This window comes from Salminus brasiliensis, chromosome 4 (genome assembly GCF_030463535.1).
Source record: "Salminus brasiliensis chromosome 4, fSalBra1.hap2, whole genome shotgun sequence".
NCBI lineage: Eukaryota > Metazoa > Chordata > Actinopteri > Characiformes > Bryconidae > Salminus > Salminus brasiliensis.
This window is the reverse complement of record NC_132881.1, coordinates 18,444,464-18,465,575: the sequence shown is the minus strand read 5'-3', so window position 1 is coordinate 18,465,575 and position 21,112 is coordinate 18,444,464. Positions and strand designations below refer to the sequence as shown.

Below are 21,112 nucleotides of genomic sequence, written 5' to 3'. Positions count from 1 at the left end.
TTGAATACAAAGATCGGCTTACCTTAAAGTTGAAACGGGCGCGCTGAAGGACAGGAGGACAGGAACAGGCCAGGCACAGGTGCGGCGTCAGTCAAACAGGACACAAGGCGCGTAGAGCGAAGCCAACCAACGGGCCACCAAAATGTCGGCTCTTTTTCTCTATAAATCCCCCAATCACCTAATAAGCATTTAGAAATGGTGCATAAAAGAATCCAGCTCCGTAGTCAATAGAAAGGCAGAGCGCAACCTTTATTTCTGTATAAAGTATATAAAATAAGTGAAGACTAAGGCACTACATGTAATGCGTTAGCCTGAGACAGCCAGCACTCTCCCAAAGCAGTCTAAAAAGTGGGGCTCCTCTTGGGCCTTATATACTGTCCTTATCTAGCTGTGGCTACCCCCACGCATATTTTTTTATCATAATATCTCACGATTGGGTTTTTCCAATCAGTTTACCTCTGATTCACCCCAAGTGGGCTCTGCCTAGCCCCCCAAGGGCAATACACTAATCTTGAGTACAGAAATGCTGACTGTCTCAGGCATGGTCATTATAGCAGAATACACATCTAAACATGTTTATGAGTACATAATGCATTCTTACACACAAATAATCCATCAGGCGCCGTGGCTTAGTTGGTTATAGCGCCTGTCTAGTAAACAGGAGATCCTGGGTTGGAATCCCAGCGGTGCCTTTTCCTTGGGTAATCTTTAATCAGTAACTGCTACAATGAGTAAATCAACCCTTTTTTTATTGGCGTCAGACTATGACTAACAGTATGCAGAGCTTTGGTGTGTGCTTAGACTTGCAGATAATCATCAGACCACTGGGATTTACATATGCATAGTAAATTTATTATTTGCCTCAAATATTAGCAGCACTACTGTTATTTTATAGGAAGGTTGGCCAAGGAACCAGTTTCTTCACCTGGGCTCTGTGGCGCAATGGATAGCGCATTGGACTTCTAGATAAGTAGCTGGAGCAGTTCAAAGGTTGTGGGTTCGAGTCTCGCCAGAGTCGAGAGTGTTTTCTCTTCGATCTAGCTCTGTCTACTACCTTTTTGTAATTTTATTTGCAAGATTTTCTCTAGTCTTTTTACCTAATTAATAGCAATTTCAAACTTTCAGAAATATTCTGTTTGATGTTGGGGTATTGGAACATATTTGTGCTGCAGAAGATTCTGCATGTATTTGTGAAAAGTGAGATGAAGTAGTTTGAAATGTTGGAATGTTGGATTTTAGCCTTTTCTGAATCAGAATGATGTTTACTGATCCATTAAAAGATGTTTAAACGGAACCTGAAGAGTAAACAAAAGATGCTAAGTTTTGTGTGTACATTCTGTGTGACAAGGTCTAGTACTCTGTACATGTATATGATAGGTTTAAGCAATTGAGACAAGCTTTCAGAGTTGATGTTATTTGTTTCTGGAAAATGCAGAGGTTCCTAATCAGGGAAGTTGTTTTTGCTGTCGGTGTGAAGTTTGTATGCAAGAGACTGTTTTTAAGTTTGCCTGAAGCTATATTGTATTGATATAGAAGACCAGTAAGGTAGGGCGCTGTTGCTTAGTTGGTTGTAGCGCCTGTCTAGTAAGCAGGAGATCCTGGGTTCGAATCCCAGCAGTGCCTTTTCCTTGGGTAATCTTTAATCAGTAACTGCTACAATGAGTAAATCAACCCTTTTTTTATTGGCGTCAGACTATGACTAACAGTAAGGTAGGGAGCAATTAAAGGGTTGTGGGTTCGAGTCCCACCAGAGTCAAGAGTGTTTCCTCTTCTCTATAGCTTTGTCTACTACCTTGTTGTACTTTTATTTGCAAGATTTTCTCTAGTCTTTTTACCTAATTAATAGCAATTTCAAACTTTCAGAAATATTCTGTTTGATGTTGGGGTATTGGAACATATTTGTGCTGCAGAAGATTCTGCATGTATTTGTGAAAAGTGAGATAACGCAGTTTGAAATGGTGGATTTTAGCCTTTTCTGAATCAGAATGATGTTTGCTGATCCATTAAAAGATGTTTAAATGGAACCTGAAGGGTAAACAAAAGATGCAAAGTTTTGTGTGTACATTCTGTGTGACAAGGTCTAGTACTCTGTACATGTATATGATAGGTTTAAGCAATTGAGACAAGCTTTCACATTTGTTGTTATTTGTTTCTGGAAAATGCAGAGGTTCCTAATCAGGGAAGTTGTTTTTGCTGTCTGTGTGAAGTTTGTATGTAAGAGAATGTTTTTGAGTTTGCCTGAAGCTATATTGTGTTGATATAGAAAACCAGTCAGGTAGGGAGCTGTGGCTTAGTTGGTTATAGCGCCTGTCTAGTAAACAGGAGATCCTGGGTTTGAATTCCAGCAGTGTCTTTTCCTTGGGTAATCTTTAATCAGTACCTTCTACAATGAGTAAATCAACCCTTTTTTTATTGGTGTCAGACTATGACTAACAGTATGCAGAGCTTTGGTGTGTGCTTAGACTTGCAGATAATCATCAGACCACTGGGATTTACATATGCATAGTAAATTCATTATTTTCCTCAAATATTAGCAGCACTACTGTTATTTTATAGGAAGATTGGCCAAGGAACCAGTTTCTTTACCTGGGCTCTGTGGCGCAATGGATAGCGCATTGGACTTCTAGATAAATAGCTGGAGCAATTCAAAGGTTGTGGGCTCAAGTCTCACCAGAGTCGAGAGTGTTTCCTCTTCTTCATAGCTCTGTCTACTACCTTTTTGTACTTTTATTTGCAAGATTTTCTCTAGTCTTTTTACCTAATTAATAGCAATTTCAAACTTTCAGAAATATTCTGTTTGATGTTGGGGTATTGGAACATATTTGTGCTGCAGAAGATTCTGCATGTATTTGTGAAAAGTGTGATGAAGCAGTTTGAAATGTTGGATTTTAGCCTTTTGTGAATCAGAATGATGTTTGCTGATCCAATAAAAGATGTTTAAACGGAACCTGAAGGGTAAACAAAAGATGCTAGATTTTGTGTGTACATTCTGTGTGACAAGGTCTAGTACTCTGTACATGTATATGATGGGTTTAAGAAATTGAGACAAGCTTTCACATTTGTTGTTATTTGTTTCTGGAAAATGCAGAGGTTCCTAATCAGGGAAGTTGTTTTTTCTGTCTGTGTGAAGTTTGTATGTAAGAGAATGTTTTTGAGTTTGCCTGAAGCTATATTGTATTGACATAGAAAACCAGGCAGGTAGGGCGCCGTGGCTTAGTTGGTTATAGCGCCTGTCTAGTAAACAGGAGATCCTGGGTTCGAATCCCAGCGGTGCCTTTTCCTTGGGTAATCTTTAATCAGTAACTGCTACAATGAGTAAATCAACCCTTTTTTTATTGGCGTCAGACTATGACTAACAGTATGCAGAGCTTTGGTGTGTGCTTAGACTTGCAGATAATCATCAGACCACTGGGATTTACATATGCATAGTAAATTTATTATTTGCCTCAAATATTAGCAGCACTACTGTTATTTTATAGGAAGGTTGGCCAAGGAAGCAGTTTTTTCATCTGGGCTCTGTGGCACAATGGATAGCGCATTGGACTTCTAGATAAATAGCTGGAGCAATTCAAAGGTTGTGGGTTCGAGTCTCACCAGAGTCGAGAGTGTTTCCTCTTCTTCATAGCTCTGTCTGCTACCTTTTTGTACTTTTATTTGCAAGATTTTCTCTAGTCTTTTTACCTAATTAATAGCAATTTCAAACTTTCAGAAATATTCTGTTTGATGTTGGGGTATTGGAACATATTTGTGCTGCAGAAGATTCTGCATGTATTTGTGAAAAGTGAGATGAAGCAGTTTGAAATGTTGGATTTTAGCCTTTTCTGAATCAGAATGATGTTTGCTGATCCATTAAAAGATGTTTAAACGGAACCTGAAGGGTAAACAAAAGATGCTAGGTTTTGTGTGTACATTCTGTGTGACAAGGTCTAGTACTCTGTACATGTATATGATAGGTTTAAGAAATTGAGACAAGCTTTCACGTTTGTTGTTATTTGTTTCTGGAAAATGCAGAGGTTCCTAATCAGGGAAGTTGTTTTTGCTGTCTGTGTGAAGTTTGTATGCAAGAGAATGTTTTTGAGTTTGCCTGAAGCTATATTGTATTGATATAGAAAACCAGTCAGGTAGGGTGATGTGGCTTAGTTGGTTATAGTGCCTGTCTAGTAAACAGGAGATGCTGGGTTCGAACCCCAGCGGTGCCTTTTCCTTGGATAATCTTTAATCAGTAACTGCTACAATGAGTAAATCAACCCTTTTTTTATTGGCGTCAGACTATGAGTAACAGTATGCAGAGCTTTGGTGTGTGCTTAGACTTGCAGATAATCATCAGACCACTGGGATTTACATATGCATAGTAAACTCATTATTTGCCTCAAATATTAGCAGCACTACTGTTATTTTATAGGAAGGTTGGCCAAGAAACCAGCTTCTTCACCTTGGCTCTGTGGCGCAATGGATAGCGCATTGGACCTCTAGATAATTAGCTGGAGCAATTCAAAGGTTGTGGGTTTGAGTCCCACCAGAATCAAAACTGTTTCCCCTTCTTCAAAGCTCTGTCTACTACCTTTTTGTACTTTTTTTTGCAAGATTTTCTCTAGTCTTTTTACCTAATTAATAGCAATTTCAAACTTTCAGAAATATTCTGTTTGATGTTGGGGTATTGGAACATATTTGTGCTGCAGAAGATTCTGCATGTATTTGTGAAAAGTGAGATGAAGCAGTTTGAAATGTTGGATTTTAGCCTTTTGTGAATCAGAATGATGTTTGCTGATCCATTAAAAGATGTTTAAACGGAACCTGAAGGGTAAACAAAAGATGCTAAGTTTTGTGTGTACATTCTGTGTGACAAGGTCTAGTACTCTGTACATGTATATGATAGGTTTAAGCAATTGAGACAAGCTTTCAGAGTTGATGTTATTTGTTTCTGGAAAATGCAGAGGTTCCTAATCAGGAAGTTGTTTTTGCTGTCTGTGTGAAGTTTTTATGCAAGAGGATGTTTTTGAGTTTGCCTGAAGCTATATTGTATTGATATAGAAATCCAGTCAGGTAGGGTGCCTTGGCTTAGTTGGTTATAGCGCCTGTCTAGTAAACAGGAGATCCTGGGTTCAAATCCCAGCAGTGCCTTTTTCTTGGGTAATTTTTAATCAGTAACTGCTACAATGAGTAAATCAACCCTTTTTTTATTGGCGTCAGACTATGACTAACAGTATGCAGAGCTTTGGTGTGTGCTTAGACTTGCAGATAATCATCAGACCACTGGGATTTACATATGCATAGTAAATTCATTATTTGCCTCAAATATTAGCAGCACTACTGTTATTTTATAGGAAGGTTGGCCAAGAAACCAGTTTCTTCACCTTGGCTCTGTGGCGCAATGGATAGCGCATTGGACTTCTAGATAAATAGCTGGAACAATTCAAAGAACGTGGGTTCGAGTCCCACCAGAGTCAAAAGTATTTCCTCTTCTTCATAGCTCTGTCTACCACCTTTTTGTACTTTTATTTGCAAGATTTTCTCTAGTCTTTTTACCTAATTAACAGCAATTTCAAACTTTCAGAAATATTCTGTTTGATGTTGGGGTATTGGAACATATTTGTGCTGCAGAAGATTCTGCATGTATTTGTGAAAAGTGAGATGAAGCAGTTTGAAATGTTGGATTTTAGCCTTTTCTGAATCAGAATGATGTTTGCTGATCCATTAAAAGATGTTTAAACGGAACCTGAAGGGTAAACAAAAGATGCTAAGTTTTGTGTGTACATTCTGTGTGACAAGGTCTAGTACTCTGTACATGTATATGATAGGTTTAAGCAATTGAGACAAGCTTTCAGAGTTGATGTTATTTGTTTCTGGAAAATGCAGAGGTTCCTAATCAGGGAAGTTGTTTTTGCTGTCTGTGTGAAGTTTTTATGCAAGAGGATGTTTTTGAGTTTGCCTGAAGCTATATTGTATTGATATAGAAAACCAGTCAGGTAGGGCGCCGTGGCTTAGTTGGTTATAGTGCCTGTTTAGTAAACAGGAGATCCTGAGTTCGAATCCCAGCGGTGCCTTTTCCTTGGGTAATCTTTAATCAGTAACTGCTACAATGAGTAAATCAACCCTTTTTTTATTGGCGTCAGACTATGACTAACAGTATGCAGAGCTTCGGTGTGTGCTTTGACTTGCAGATAATCATCAGACCACTGGGATTTACATATGCATAGTAAATTCATTATTTGCCTCAAATATTAGCAGCACTACTGTTATTTTATAGGAAGATTGGCCAAGGAACCAGTTTCTCATCTGGGCTCTGTGGCGCAATGGATAGCGCATTGGACTTCTAGATAAATAGCTGGAGCAATTCAAAGAACGTGGGTTTGAGTCCCACTAGAGTTGAAAGTGTTTCCTCTTCTTCATAGCTCTGTCTACTACCTTTTTGTACTTTTATTTGCAAGATTTTCTCTAGTCTTTTTACCTAATTAATAGCAATTTCAAACTTTCAGAAATATTCTGTTTGATGTTGGGGTATTGGAACATATTTGTGCTGCAGAAGATTCTGCATGTATTTGTGAAAAGTGAGATGAAGCAGTTTGAAATGTTGGATTTTAGCCTTTTCTGAATCAGAATGATGTTTGCTGATCCATTAAAAGATGTTTAAACGGAACCTGAAGGGTAAACAAAAGATGCTAAGTTTTGTGTGTACATTCTGTGTGACAAGGTCTAGTACTCTGTACATGTGTATGATAGGTTTAAGCAATTGAGACAAGCTTTCAGAGTTGATGTTATTTGTTTCTGGAAAATGCAGAGGTTCCTAATCAGGGAAGTTGTTTTTGCTGTCTGTGTGAAGTTTTTATGCAAGAGGATGTTTTTGAGTTTGCCTGAAGCTATATTGTATTGATATAGAAAACCAGTCAGGTAGGGTGCCTTGGCTTAGTTGGTTATAGCGCCTTTCTAGAAAACAGGAGATCCTGGGTTCAAATCCCAGCAGTTCCTTTTTCTTGGGTAATCTTTAATCAGTAACTGCTACAATGAGTAAATCAACCCTTTTTTTATTGGCGTCAGACTATGACTAACAGTATGCAGAGCTTTGGTGTGTGCTTAGACTTGCAGATAATCATCAGACCACTGAGATTTACATATGCATAGTAAATTCATTATTTGCCTCAAATATTAGCAGCACTACTGTTATTTTATAGGAAGGTTGGCCAAGGAACCAGAATCTTCACCTGGGCTCTGTGGCGCAATGGATAGCGCATTGGACTTCTAGATAAATACCTGGAGCAATTCAAAGGTTGTGGGTTTGAATCCCACCAGAGTTGAGAGTGTTTCCTCTTATGTATAGCTCTGTCTACTACCTTTTTGTACTTTTATTTGCAAGATTTTCTCTAGTCTTTTTACCTAATTAATAGCAATTTCAAACTTTCAGAAATATTCTGTTTGATGTTGGGGTATTGGAACATATTTGTGCTGCAGAAGATTCTGCATGTATTTGTGAAAAGTGAGATGAAGCAGTTTGAAATGTTGGATTTTAGCCTTTTCTGAATCAGAATGATGTTTGCTGATCCATTAAAAGATGTTTAAACGGAACCTGAAGGGTAAACAAAAGATGCTAAATTTTGTGTGTACATTCTGTGTGACAAGGTCTAGTACTCTGTACATGTGTATGATAGGTTTAAGCAATTGAGACAAGCTTTCAGAGTTGATGTTATTTGTTTCTGGAAAATGCAGAGGTTCCTAATCAGGGAAGTTGTTTTTGCTGTCTGTGTGAAGTTTTTATGCAAGAGGATGTTTTTGAGTTTGCCTGAAGCTATATTGTATTGATATAGAAAACCAGTCAGGTAGGGTGCCTTGGCTTAGTTGGTTATAGCGCCTGTCTAGTAAACAGGAGATCCTGGATTCAAATCCCAGCGGTGCCTTTTCCTTGGGTAATCTTTAATCAGTAACTGCTACAATGAGTAAATCAACCCTTTTTTTATTGGCGTCAGACTATGACTAACAGTATGCAGAGCTTTGGTGTGTGCTTAGACTTGCAGATAATCATCAGACCACTGGGATTTACATATGCATAGTAAATTCATTATTTGTCTCAAATATTAGCAGCACTACTTTTATTTTATAGGAAGGTTGGCCAAGGAACCAGTTTCTTCATCTGGGCTCCTTGGCGCAATGGATAGCGCATTGGACTTCTCGATAAACAGCTGGAGCAATTCAAAGGTTGTGGGTTTGAGTCCCACCAGAGTCGAGAGTGTTTAGTCTTCTTCATAGCTCTGTCTACTACCTTTTTGTACTTTTATTTGCAAGATTTTCTCTAGTCTTTTTACCTAATTAATAGCAATTTCAAACTTTCAGAAATATTCTGTTTGATGTTGGGGTATTGGAACATATTTGTGCTGCAGAAGATTCTGCATGTATTTGTGAAAAGTGAGATGAAGCAGTTTGAAATGTTGGATTTTAGCCTTTTGTGAATCAGAATGATGTTTGCTGATCCATTAAAAGATGTTTAAACGGAACCTGAAGGGTAAACAAAAGATGCTAAATTTTGTGTGTACATTCTGTGTGACAAGGTCTAGTACTCTGTACATGTATATGTTAGGTTTAAGCTATTGAGACAAGCTTTAAGAGTTGATGTTATTTGTTTCTGGAAAATGCAAAGGTTCCTAATCAGGGAAGTTGTTTTTGCTGTCTGTGTGAAGTTTTTATGAAAGAGGATGTTTTTGAGTTTGCCTGAAGCTATATTGTATTGATATAGAAAACCAGTCAGGTAGGGTGCCGTGGCTTAGTTGGTTATAGCGCCTGTCTAGTAAACAGGAGATACTGGGTTCGAATCCCAGCAGTGCCTTTTTCTTTGGTAATCTTTAATCAGTAACTGCTACAATGAGTAAATCAACCCTTTTTTTATTGGCGTCAGACTATGACTAACAGTATGCAGAGCTTTGGTGTGTGCTTAGACTTGCAGATAATCATCAGACCACTGGGATTTACATATGCATAGTAAATTCATTATTTGCCTCAAATATTAGCAGCACTACTGTTATTTTATAGGAAGGTTGGCCAAGGAACCAGTTTCTTCACCTGGGCTCTGTGGCGCAATGGATAGTGCATTGGACTTCTAGATAAATAGCTGGAGCAATTCAAAGATTGTGGATTTGAGTCCCACTAGAGTCGAAAGTGTTTCCTCTTCTTCATAGCTCTGTCTACTAACTTTTATTTGTAAGATTTTCTCTAGTCTTTTTACCTAATTAATAGCAATTTCAAACTTTCTGAAATATTCTGTTTGATGTTGGGGTATTGGAACATATTTGTGCTGCAGAAGATTCTGCATGTATTTGTGAAAAGTGAGATGAAGCAGTTTGAAATGTTGGATTTTAGCCTTTTGTGAATCAGAATGATGTTTGCTGATCCATTAAAAGATGTTTAAACGGAACCTGAAGGGTAAACAAAAGATGCTAAGTTTTGTGTGTACATTCTGTGTGACAAGGTCTAGTACTCTGTACATGTATATGTTAGGTTTAAGCAATTGAGACAAGCTTTCAGAGTTTATGTTATTTGTTTCTGGAAAATGCAAAGGTTCCTAATCAGGGAAGTTGTTTTTGCTGTCTGTGTGAAGTTTGTATGCAAGAGAATGTTTTTGAGTTTGCCTGAAGCTATATTGTGTTGATATAAAAAAACCAGTCAGGTAGGGTGCCGCGGCTTAGTTGGTTATAGTGCCTGTCTAGTAAACAGGAGATTCTGGGTTCGAATCCCAGCGGTGCCTTTTCCTTGGGTAATCTTTAATCAATAACTGCTACAATGAGTATATCAACCCTTTTTTTATTGGCGTCAGACTATGACTAACAGTATGCAGAGCTTTGGTGTGTGCTTAGACTTGTAGATAATCATCAGACCACTGGGATTTACATATGCATAGTAAATTTATTATTTGCCTCAAATATTAGCAGCACTACTGTTATTTTATAGGAAGATTGGCCAAGGAACCAGTTTTTTCAGCTGAGCTCTGTGGCGCAATGGATAGCGCATAAGACTTCTCGATAAATAGCTGGAGCATTTCAAAGGTTGTGGGTTCAAGTCCCACCAGAGTTCAGAGTGTTTTCTCTTCTTTATAGCTCTGTCTACTACCTTTTTGTACTTTTATTTGCAAGATTTTCTCTAGTCTTTTTACCTAATTAATAGCAATTTCAAACTTTAAGAAATATTCTGTTTGATGTTGAGGTATTGGAACATATTTGTGCTGCAGAAGATTCTGCATGTATTTGTGAAAAGTGAGATGAAGCAGTTTGAAATGTTGGATTTTAGCCTTTTCTGCATCAGAATGATGTTTACTGATCCATTAAAAGATGTTTAAACGGAACCTGAAGGGTAAACAAAAGATGCTAAGTTTTGTGTGTACATTCTGTGTGACAAGGTCTAATACTCTGTACATGTATATGATAGGTTTAAGCAATTGAGACAAGCTTTCAGAGTTGATGTTATTTGTTTCTGGAAAATGCAGAGGTTCCTAATCAGGGAAGTTGTTTTTGCTGTCTGTGTGAAGTTTGTATGCAAGAGAATGTTTTTGAGTTTGCCTGAAGCTATATTGTGTTGATATAAAAAAAACAGTCAGGTAGGGTGCCGCGGCTTAGTTGGTTATAGTGCCTGTCTAGTAAACAGGAGATTCTGGGTTCGAATCCCAGCGGTGCCTTTTCCTTGGGTAATCTTTAATCAATAACTGCTACAATGAGTATATCAACCCTTTTTTTATTGGCGTCAGACTATGACTAACAGTATGCAGAGCTTTGGTGTGTGCTTAGACTTGCAGATAATCATCAGACCACTGGGATTTACATATGCATAGTAAATTTATTATTTGCCTCAAATATTAGCAGCACTACTGTTATTTTATAGGAAGGTTGGCCAAGGAAGCAGTTTCTTCATCTGGGCTTTGTGGCGCAATGGATAGCGCATTGGACTTCTAGATAAATAGCTGGAGCAATTCAAAGGTTGTGGGTTCAAGTCTCACCAGAGTCGAGAGTGTTTCCTCTTCTTTATAGCTCTGTCTACTACCTTTTTGTACTTTTATTTGCAAGATTTTCTCTAGTCTTTTTACCTAATTAATAGCAATTTCAAACTTTCAGAAATATTCAGTTTGATGTTGGGGTATTGGACCATATTTGTGTTGCAGAAGATTCTGCATGTATTTGTGAAAAGTGAGATGAAGCAGTTTGAAATGTAGGATTTTAGACTTTTCTGAATCAGAATGATGTTTGCTGATCCATTAAAAGATGTTTAAACGGAACCTGAAGGGTAAACAAAAGATGCTAAATTTTGTGTGTACATTCTGCGTTACAAGGTCTAGTACTCTGTACATGTATATGATAGGTTTAAGCAATTGAGACAAGCTTTCAGAGTTGATGTTATTTGTTTCTGGAAAATGCAGAGGTTCCTAATCAGGGAAGTTGTTTTTGCTGTCTGTGTGAAGTTTTTATGCAAGAGAATGTTTTTGAGTTTGCCTAAAGCTATATTGTATTGATATAGAAGAACAGTCAGGTAGGGTGCTGTGGCGTAGTTGTTTATAGCGCCTGTCTAGGAAACAGGAGATCCTGGGTTCGAATCCCAGCGGTGCCTTTTCCTTGGATAATCTTTAATCAGTAACTGCTACAATGAGTAAATCAACTCTATTTTTATTGGCGTCAGACTATGACTAACAGTATGCAGAGCTTTGGTGTGTGCTTAGACTTGCAGATAATCATCAGACCACTGGGATTTACATATGCATAGTAAATTCATTATTTGCCTCAAATATTAGCAGCACTACTGTTATTTTATAGGAAGATTGGCCAAGGAACCAGTTTCTTCATCTGGGCTCCGTGGCGCAATGCATAGCGCATTGGACTTCTAGATAAAAAGCTGGAGCAATTCAAAGGTTGTAGGTTTGAGTCCCACCAGAGTCGAAAGTTTTTCCTCTTCTTTATAGCTCTGTCTACTACCTTTTTATGCTTTTATTTGCAAGATTTTCTCTAGTCTTTTTACCTAATTAATAGCAATTTCAAACTTTCAGAAATATTCTGTTTGTTGTTGGGGTATTGGAACATATTTGTGCTGCAGAAGATTCTGCATGTATTTGTGAAAAGTGAGATGAAGCAGTTTGAAATGTTGGATTTTAGCCTTTTCTGAATCAGAATGATGTTTGCTGATCCATTAAAAGATGTTTAAACGGAACCTGAAGGGTAAACAAAAGATGCTAAGTTTTGTGTGTACATTCTGTGTGACAAGGTCTAATACTCTGTACATGTATAAGATAGGTGTAAGCAATTAAGACAAGCTTTCAGAGTTGATGTTATTTGTTTCTGGAAAATGCAGAGGTTCCTAATCAGGGAAGTTGTTTTTGCTGTCTGTGTGAAGTTTTTATGCAAGAGAATGTTTTTGAGTTTGCCTGAAGCTATATTGTGTTGATATAAAAAACCAGTCAGGTAGGGTGTCGTGGCTTAGTTGGTTTTCCTTGGGTAATCTTTAATCAGTAACTGCTACAATGAGTATATCAACCCTTTTTTTATTTGCGTCAGACTATGACTAACAGTATGCAGAGCTTTGGTGTGTGCTTAGACTTGCAGATAATCATCAGACCACTGGGATTTACATATGCATAGTAAATTTATTATTTGCCTCAAATATTAGCAGCACTACTGTTATTTTAAAGGAAGGTTGGCCAAGGAAGCAGTTTCTTCATCTGGGCTCTGTGGTGCTATGGATAGCGCATTGGCCTTCTAGATAAATAGCTGGAGCAATTCAAAGGTTGTGGGTTCGAGTCTCACCAGAGTCGAGAGTGTTTCCTCTTCCTCATAGCTCTGTCCACTACCTTTTTGTACTTTTATTTGCAAGATTTTCTCTAGTCTTTTTACCTAATTAATAGCAATTTCAAACTTTCAGAAATATTCAGTTTGATGTTGGGGTATTGGAACATATTTGTGCTGCAGAAGATTCTGCATGTATTTGTGAAAAGCGAGATGAAGCAGTTTGAAATGTAGGATTTTAGCCTTTTCTGAATCAGAATGATGTTTGCTGATCCATTAAAAGATGTTTAAACGGAACCTGAAGGGTAAACAAAAGATGCTAAGTTTTGTGTGTACATTCTGCGTGACAAGTTCTAGTACTCTGTACATGTATATGATAGGTTTAAGCAATTGAGACAAACTTTCAGAGTTGATGTTATTTGTTTCTGGAAAATGCAGAGGTTCCTAATCAGGGAAGTTGTTTTTGCTGTTTGTGTGAAGTTTGTATGCAAGAGAATGTTTTTGAGTTTGCCTGAAGCTATATTGTGTTGATATAGAAAACCAGTCAGGTAGGGTGCCGTGGCTTAGTTGGTTATAGCGCCTCTCTAGTAAACAGGAGATCCTGGGTTCGAATCCCAGCGGTGCCTTTTCCTTGGGTAATCTTTAATCAGTAACTGCTACAATGAGTAAATCAACCCTTTTTTTAATTGCGTCAGACTATGACTAACAGTATGCAGAGCTTTGGTGTGTGCTTAGACTTGCAGATAATCATCAGACCACTGGGATTTACAAATGCATAGTAAATTTATTATTTGCCTCAAATATTAGCAGCACTACTGTTATTTTATAGGAAGGTTGGCCAAGGAAGCAATTTCTTCATCTGGGCTCTGTGGCGCAATGGATAGCGCATTGGACTTCTAGATAAATAGCTGGAACAATTCAAAGGTTGTGGGTTCGAGTCTCACCAGAGTCGAGAGTGTTTCCTCTTCATCATAGCTCTGTCTACTACCTTTTTGTACTTTTATTTGCAAGATTTTCTCTAGTCTTTTTACCTAATTAATAGCAATTTCAAACTTTCAGAAATATTCTGTTTGATGTTGGGGTATTGGAACATATTTGTGCTGCAGAAGATTCTGCATGTATTTGTGAAAAGTGAGATGAAGCAGTTTGAAATGTTGGATTTTAGCCTTTTGTGAATCAGAATGATGTTTGCTGATCCATTAAAAGATGTTTAAACGGAACCTGAAGGGTAAACAAAAGATGCTAAATTTTGTGTGTACATTCTGTGTGACAAGGTCTAGTACTCTGTACATGTATATGATGGGTTTAAGAAATTGAGACAAGCTTTCACATTTGTTGTTATTTGTTTCTGGAAAATGCAGAGGTTCCTAATCAGGGAAGTTGTTTTTGCTGTCTGTGTGAAGTTTGTATGTAAGAGAATGTTTTTGAGTTTGCCTGAAGCTATATTGTATTGATATAGAAAACCAGTCAGGTAGGGCGCCGTGGCTTAGTTGGTTATAGCGCCTGTCTAGTAAACAGGAGATCCTGGGTTCGAATGCCAACGGTGCCTTTTCCTTGGGTAATCTTTAATCAGTAACTGCTACAATGAGTAAATCAACCCTTTTTTTATTGGCGTCAGACTATGACTAACAGTATGCAGAGCTTTGGTGTGTGCTTAGACTTGCAGATAATCATCAGACCACTGGGATTTACATATGCATAGTAAATTTATTATTTGCCTCAAATATTAGCAGCACTACTGTTATTTTATAGGAAGGTTGGCCAAGGAAGCAGTTTCTTCATCTGGGCTCTGTGGCGCAATGGATAGCCCATTGGGCTTCTAGATAAATAGCTGGAGCAATTCAAAGATTGTGGGTTCGAGTTCCGCTAGTGTCGAAAGTGTTTCCTCTACTTCATTGCTCTATCTACTACCTTTTTGTACTTTTATTTGCAAGATTTTCTCTAGTCTTTTTACCTAATTAATAGCAATTTCAAACTTTCAGAAATATTCTGTTTGATGTTGGGGTATTGGAACATATTTGTGCTGCAGAAGATTCTGCATGTATTTGTGAAAAGTGAGATGAAGCAGTTTGAAATGTTGGATTTTAGCCTTTTCTGAATCAGAATGATGTTTGCTGATCCATTAAAAGATGTTTAAACTGAACCTGAAGGGTAAACAAAAGATGCTAAGTTTTGTGTGTACATTCTGTGTGACAAGGTCTAGTACTCTGTACATGTATATGATAGGTTTAAGAAATTGAGACAAGCTTTCACATTTGTTGTTATTTGTTTCTGGAAAATGCAGAGGTTCCTAATCAGGGAAGTTGTTTTTGCTGTCTGTGTGAAGTTTGTATGCAAGAGAATGTTTTTGAGTTTGCCTGAAGCTATATTGTGTTGATATAGCAAACCAGTCAGGTAGGGTGCCGTGGCTTAGTTGGTTATAGCGCCTGTCTAGTAAACAGGAGATCCTGGGTTCGAATCCCAGCGGTGCCTTTTCCTTGGGTAATCTTTAATCAGTAACTGCTACAATGAGTAAATCAACCCTTTTTTTATTTGCGTCAGACTATGACTAACAGTATGCAGAGCTTTGGTGTGTGCTTAGACTTGCAGATAATCAACAGACCACTGGGATTTACATATGCATAGTAAATTTATTATTTGCCTCAAATATTAGCAGCACTACTGTTATTTTATAGGAAGGTTGGCCAAGGAAGCAGTTTCTTCATCTGGGCTCTGTGGCGCAATGGATAGCGCATTGGACTTCTAGATAAATAGCTGGAGCAATTCAAAGGTTGTGGGTTCGAGTCTCACCAGAGTCGAGAGTGTTTCTTCTTCTTCATAGCTCTGTCTACTACCTTTTTGTACTTTTATTTGCAAGATTTTCTCTAGTCTTTTTACCTAATTAATAGCAATTTCAAACTTTCAGAAATATTCTGTTTGATGTTGGGGTATTGGAACATATTTGTGCTGCAGAAGATTCTGCATGTATTTGTGAAAAGTGAGATGAAGCAGTTTGAAATGTTGGATTTTAGCCTTTTGTGAATCAGAATGATGTTTGCTGATCCATTAAAAGATGTTTAAACGGAACCTGAAGGGTAAACAAAAGATGCTAAATTTTGTGTGTACATTCTGTGTGACAAGGTCTAGTACTCTGTACATGTATATGATGGGTTTAAGAAATTGAGACCAGCTTTCACATTTGTTGTTATTTGTTTCTGGAAAATGCAGAGGTTCCTAATCAGGGAAGTTGTTTTTGCTGTCTGTGTGAAGTTTGTATGTAAGAGAATGTTTTTGAGTTTGCCTGAAGCTATATTGTATTGATATAGAAAACCAGTCAGGTAGGGCGCCGTGGCTTAGTTGGTTATAGCGCCTGTCTAGTAAACAGGAGATCCTGGGTTCGAATGCCAACGGTGCCTTTTCCTTGGGTAATCTTTAATCAGTAACTGCTACAATGAGTAAATCAACCCTTTTTTTATTGGCGTCAGACTATGACTAACAGTATGCAGAGCTTTGGTGTGTGCTTAGACTTGCAGATAATCATCAGACCACTGGGATTTACATATGCATAGTAAATTTATTATTTGCCTCAAATATTAGCAGCACTACTGTTATTTTATAGGAAGGTTGGCCAAGGAAGCAGTTTCTTCATCTGGGCTCTGTGGCGCAATGGATAGCCCATTGGGCTTCTAGATAAATAGCTGGAGCAATTCAAAGATTGTGGGTTCGAGTTCCGCTAGTGTCGAAAGTGTTTCCTCTACTTCATTGCTCTATCTACTACCTTTTTGTACTTTTATTTGCAAGATTTTCTCTAGTCTTTTTACCTAATTAATAGCAATTTCAAACTTTCAGAAATATTCTGTTTGATGTTGGGGTATTGGAACATATTTGTGCTGCAGAAGATTCTGCATGTATTTGTGAAAAGTGAGATGAAGCAGTTTGAAATGTTGGATTTTAGCCTTTTCTGAATCAGAATGATGTTTGCTGATCCATTAAAAGATGTTTAAACTGAACCTGAAGGGTAAACAAAAGATGCTAAGTTTTGTGTGTACATTCTGTGTGACAAGGTCTAGTACTCTGTACATGTATATGATAGGTTTAAGAAATTGAGACAAGCTTTCACATTTGTTGTTATTTGTTTCTGGAAAATGCAGAGGTTCCTAATCAGGGAAGTTGTTTTTGCTGTCTGTGTGAAGTTTGTATGCAAGAGAATGTTTTTGAGTTTGCCTGAAGCTATATTGTGTTGATATAGCAAACCAGTCAGGTAGGGTGCCGTGGCTTAGTTGGTTATAGCGCCTGTCTAGTAAACAGGAGATCCTGGGTTCGAATCCCAGCGGTGCCTTTTCCTTGGGTAATCTTTAATCAGTAACTGCTACAATGAGTAAATCAACCCTTTTTTTATTTGCGTCAGACTATGACTAACAGTATGCAGGGCTTTGGTGTGTGCTTAGACTTGCAGATAATCAACAGACCACTGGGATTTACATATGCATAGTAAATTTATTATTTGCCTCAAATATTAGCAGCACTACTGTTATTTTATAGGAAGGTTGGCCAAGGAAGCAGTTTCTTCATCTGGGCTCTGTGGCGCAATGGATAGCGCATTGGACTTCTAGATAAATAGCTGGAGCAATTCAAAGGTTGTGGGTTCGAGTCTCACCAGAGTCGAGAGTGTTTCTTCTTCTTCATAGCTCTGTCTACTACCTTTTTGTACTTTTATTTGCAAGATTTTCTCTAGTCTTTTTACCTAATTAATAGCAATTTCAAACTTTCAGAAATATTCTGTTTGATGTTGGGGTATTGGAACATATTTGTGCTGCAGAAGATTCTGCATGTATTTGTGAAAAGTGAGATGAAGCAGTTTGAAATGTTGGATTTTAGCCTTTTGTGAATCAGAATGATGTTTGCTGATCCATTAAAAGATGTTTAAACGGAACCTGAAGGGTAAACAAAAGATGCTAAATTTTGTGTGTACATTCTGTGTGACAAGGTCTAGTACTCTGTACATGTATATGATGGGTTTAAGAAATTGAGACAAGCTTTCACATTTTTTGTTATTTGTTTCTTGAAAATGCAGAGGTTCCTAATCAGGGAAGTTGTTTTTCCTGTCTGTGTGAAGTTTGTATGTAAGAGAATGTTTTTGAGTTTGCCTGAAGCTATATTGTATTGATATAGAAAACCAGGCAGGTAGGGCGCCGTGGCTTAGTTGGTTATAGCGCCTGTCTAGTAAACAGGAGATCCTGGGTTCGAATCCCAGCGGTGCTTTTTCCTTGGGTAATCTTTAATCAGTAACTGCTACAATGAGTAAATCAACCCTTTTTTTATTGGCGTCAGACTATGACTAACAGTATGCAGAGCTTTTGGTTGTGCTTAGACTTGCAGATAATCATCAGACCACTGGGATTTACATATGCATAGTAAATTTATTATTTGCCTCAAATATTAGCAGCACTACTGTTATTTTATAGGAAGGTTGGCCAAGGAAGCAGTTTCTTCATCTGGGCTCTGTGGCGCAATGGATAGCGCGTTGGACTTCTAGATAAATAGCTGGAGCAATTCGAAGGTTGTGGGTTCGAGTCTCACCAGAGTCAAGAGTGTTTCCTCTTCTTTATAGCTCTGTCTACTACCTTTTTGTACTTTTATTTGCAAGATTTTCTCTAGTCTTTTTACCTAATTAATAGCAATTTCAAACTTTCAGAAATATTCTGTTTGATGTTGGGGTATTGGAACATATTTGTGCTGCAGAAGATTCTGCATGTATTTGTGAAAAGCGAGATGAAGCAGTTTGAAATGTAGGATTTTAGCCTTTTCTGAATCAGAATGATGTTTGCTGATCCATTAAAAGATGTTTAAACGGAACCTGAAGGGTAAACAAAAGATGCTAAATTTTGTGTGTACATTCTGCGTGACAAGTTCTAGTACTCTGTACATGTATATGATAGGTTTAAACAATTGAGACAAACTTTCAGAGTTGATGTTATTTGTTTCTGGAAAATGCAGAGGTTCCTAATCAGGGAAGTTGTTTTTGCTGTTTGTGTGAAGTTTGTATGCAAGAGAATGTTTTTGAGTTTGCCTGAAGCTATATTGTGTTGATATAGAAAACCAGTCAGGTAGGGTGCCGTGGCTTAGTTGGTTATAGCGCCTGTCTAGTAAACAGGGGATCCTGGGTTCGAATCCGAGCGGTGCCTTTTCCTTGGGTAATCTTTAATCAGTAACTGCTACAATGAGTAAATCAACCCTTTTTTTATTTGCGTCAGACTATGACTAACAGTATGCAGAGCTTTGGTGTGTGCTTAGACTTGCAGATAATCATCAGACCACTGGGATTTACATATGCATAGTAAATTTATTATTTGCCTCAAATATTAGCAGCACTACTGTTATTTTATAGGAAGGTTGGCCAAGGAAGCAGTTTCTTCATCTGGGCTCTGTGGCGCAATGGATAGCGCATTGGACTTCTAGATAAATAGCTGGAGCAATTCAAAGGTTGTGGGTTCGAGTCTCACCAGAGTCGAGAGTGTTTCCTCTTCCTCATAGCTCTGTCTACTACCTTTTTGTACTTTTATTTGCAAGATTTTCTCTAGTCTTTTTACCTAATTAATAGCAATTTCAAACTTTCAGAAATATTCTGTTTGATGTTGGGGTATTGGAACATATTTGTGCTGCAGAAGATTCTGCATGTATTTGTGAAAAGTGAGATGAAGCAGTTTGAAATGTTGGATTTTAGCCTTTTCTGAATCAGAATGATGTTTGCTGATCCATTAAAAGATGTTTAAACTGAACCTGAAGGGTAAACAAAAGATGCTAAATTTTGTGTGTACATTCTGTGTGACAAGGTCTAGTACTCTGTACATGTATATGATAGGTTTAAGAAATTGAGACAAGCTTTCACATTTGTTGTTATTTGTTTCTGGAAAATGCAGAGGTTCCTAATCAGGGAAGTTGTTTTTGCTGTCTGTGTGAAGTTTGTATGCAAGAGAATGTTTTTGAGTTTGCCTGAAGCTATATTGTGTTGATATAGAAAACCAGTCAGGTAGGGTGCCGTGGCTTAGTTGGTTATAGCGCCTGTCTAGTAAACAGGAGATCCTGGGTTCGAATCCCAGCGGTGCCTTTTCCTTGGGTAATCTTTAATCAGTAACTGCTACAATGAGTAAATCAACCCTTTTTTTATTTGCGTCAGACTATGACTAACAGTATGCAGAGCTTTGGTGTGTGCTTAGACTTGCAGATAATCATCAGACCACTGGGATTTACATATGCATAGTAAATTTATTATTTGCCTCAAATATTAGCAGCACTACTGTTATTTCATAGGAAGGTTGGCCAAGTAAGCAGTTTGTTCATCTGGGCTCTGTGGCGCAATGGATAGCGCATTGGACTTCTAGATAAATAGCTGGAGCAATTCAAAGGTTGTGGGTTCGAGTCTCACCAGAGTCGAGAGTGTTTCCTCTTCCTCATAGCTCTGTCTACTACCTTTTTGTACTTTTATTTGCAAGATTTTCTCTAGTCTTTTTACCTAATTAATAGCAATTTCAAACTTTCAGAAATATTCTGTTTGATGTTGGGGTATTGGAACATATTTGTGCTGCAGAAGATTCTGCATGTATTTGTGAAAAGTGAGATGAAGCAGTTTGAAATGTTGGATTTTAGCCTTTTCTGAATCAGAATGATGTTTGCTGATCCATTAAAAGATGTTTAAACTGAACCTGAAGGGTAAACAAAAGATGCTAAATTTTGTGTGTACATTCTGTGTGACAAGGTCTAGTACTCTGTACATGTATATGATAGGTTTAAGAAATTGAGACAAGCTTTCACATTTGTTGTTATTTGTTTCTGGAAAATGCAGAGGTTCCTAATCAGGGAAGTTGTTTTTGCTGTCTGTGTGAAGTTTGTATGCAAGAGAATGTTTTTGAGTTTGCCTGAAGCTATATTGTGTTGATATAGAAAACCAGTCAGGTAGGGTGCCGTGGCTTAGTTGGTTATAGCGCCTGTCTAGTAAACAGGAGATCCTGGGTTCGAATCCCAGCGGTGCCTTTTCCTTGGGTAATCTTTAATCAGTAACTGCTACAATGAGTAAATCAACCCTTTTTTTATTTGCGTCAGACTATGACTAACAGTATGCAGAGCTTTGGTGTGTGCTTAGACTTGCAGATAATCATCAGACCACTGGGATTTACATATGCATAGTAAATTTATTATTTGCCTCAAATATTAGCAGCACTACTGTTATTTTATAGGAAGGTTGGCCAAGGAAGCAGTTTCTTCATCTGGGCTCTGTGGCGCAATGGATAGCGCATTGGACTTCTAGATAAATAGCTGGAGCAATTCAAAGGTTGTGGGTTCGAGTCTCACCAGAGTCGAGAGTGTTTCCTCTTCTTCATAGCTCTGTCTACTAC

The 21,112-nt window shown here is 37.9% G+C and overlaps 14 non-coding genes across 14 annotated transcripts; all 14 read left to right on the top strand.

Moving 5' to 3' along the window:
* Positions 1-3,202: 3,202 nt before the first annotated feature.
* trnat-agu (transfer RNA threonine (anticodon AGU)) lies at positions 3,203-3,276 on the top strand. The gene has a single exon. It is a non-coding gene; the product is annotated as a tRNA-Thr (tRNA).
* Positions 3,277-5,357: 2,081 nt separating this feature from the next.
* On the top strand, positions 5,358-5,447 carry trnar-ucu (transfer RNA arginine (anticodon UCU)). The gene is given in 2 exon segments: positions 5,358-5,394; positions 5,412-5,447. It is a non-coding gene; the product is annotated as a tRNA-Arg (tRNA).
* A 6,053-nt stretch (positions 5,448-11,500) lies between these two features.
* On the top strand, positions 11,501-11,574 carry trnap-agg (transfer RNA proline (anticodon AGG)). The gene has a single exon. It is a non-coding gene; the product is annotated as a tRNA-Pro (tRNA).
* Positions 11,575-13,602: 2,028 nt separating this feature from the next.
* On the top strand, positions 13,603-13,692 carry trnar-ucu (transfer RNA arginine (anticodon UCU)). The gene is given in 2 exon segments: positions 13,603-13,639; positions 13,657-13,692. It is a non-coding gene; the product is annotated as a tRNA-Arg (tRNA).
* Positions 13,693-15,138: 1,446 nt separating this feature from the next.
* On the top strand, positions 15,139-15,212 carry trnat-agu (transfer RNA threonine (anticodon AGU)). The gene has a single exon. It is a non-coding gene; the product is annotated as a tRNA-Thr (tRNA).
* Positions 15,213-15,448: 236 nt separating this feature from the next.
* trnar-ucu (transfer RNA arginine (anticodon UCU)) lies at positions 15,449-15,538 on the top strand. Its single transcript is given in 2 exon segments — positions 15,449-15,485; positions 15,503-15,538. It is a non-coding gene; the product is annotated as a tRNA-Arg (tRNA).
* A 1,446-nt stretch (positions 15,539-16,984) lies between these two features.
* Positions 16,985-17,058, top strand: trnat-agu (transfer RNA threonine (anticodon AGU)). Its single transcript has one exon. It is a non-coding gene; the product is annotated as a tRNA-Thr (tRNA).
* Positions 17,059-17,294: 236 nt separating this feature from the next.
* On the top strand, positions 17,295-17,384 carry trnar-ucu (transfer RNA arginine (anticodon UCU)). Its single transcript is given in 2 exon segments — positions 17,295-17,331; positions 17,349-17,384. It is a non-coding gene; the product is annotated as a tRNA-Arg (tRNA).
* A 523-nt stretch (positions 17,385-17,907) lies between these two features.
* trnat-agu (transfer RNA threonine (anticodon AGU)) lies at positions 17,908-17,981 on the top strand. The gene has a single exon. It is a non-coding gene; the product is annotated as a tRNA-Thr (tRNA).
* Positions 17,982-19,140: 1,159 nt separating this feature from the next.
* On the top strand, positions 19,141-19,230 carry trnar-ucu (transfer RNA arginine (anticodon UCU)). Its single transcript is given in 2 exon segments — positions 19,141-19,177; positions 19,195-19,230. It is a non-coding gene; the product is annotated as a tRNA-Arg (tRNA).
* Positions 19,231-19,753: 523 nt separating this feature from the next.
* Positions 19,754-19,827, top strand: trnat-agu (transfer RNA threonine (anticodon AGU)). Its single transcript has one exon. It is a non-coding gene; the product is annotated as a tRNA-Thr (tRNA).
* A 236-nt stretch (positions 19,828-20,063) lies between these two features.
* trnar-ucu (transfer RNA arginine (anticodon UCU)) lies at positions 20,064-20,153 on the top strand. Its single transcript is given in 2 exon segments — positions 20,064-20,100; positions 20,118-20,153. It is a non-coding gene; the product is annotated as a tRNA-Arg (tRNA).
* A 523-nt stretch (positions 20,154-20,676) lies between these two features.
* On the top strand, positions 20,677-20,750 carry trnat-agu (transfer RNA threonine (anticodon AGU)). Its single transcript has one exon. It is a non-coding gene; the product is annotated as a tRNA-Thr (tRNA).
* Positions 20,751-20,986: 236 nt separating this feature from the next.
* Positions 20,987-21,076, top strand: trnar-ucu (transfer RNA arginine (anticodon UCU)). Its single transcript is given in 2 exon segments — positions 20,987-21,023; positions 21,041-21,076. It is a non-coding gene; the product is annotated as a tRNA-Arg (tRNA).
* The last annotated feature ends 36 nt before the right edge of the window (positions 21,077-21,112 follow it).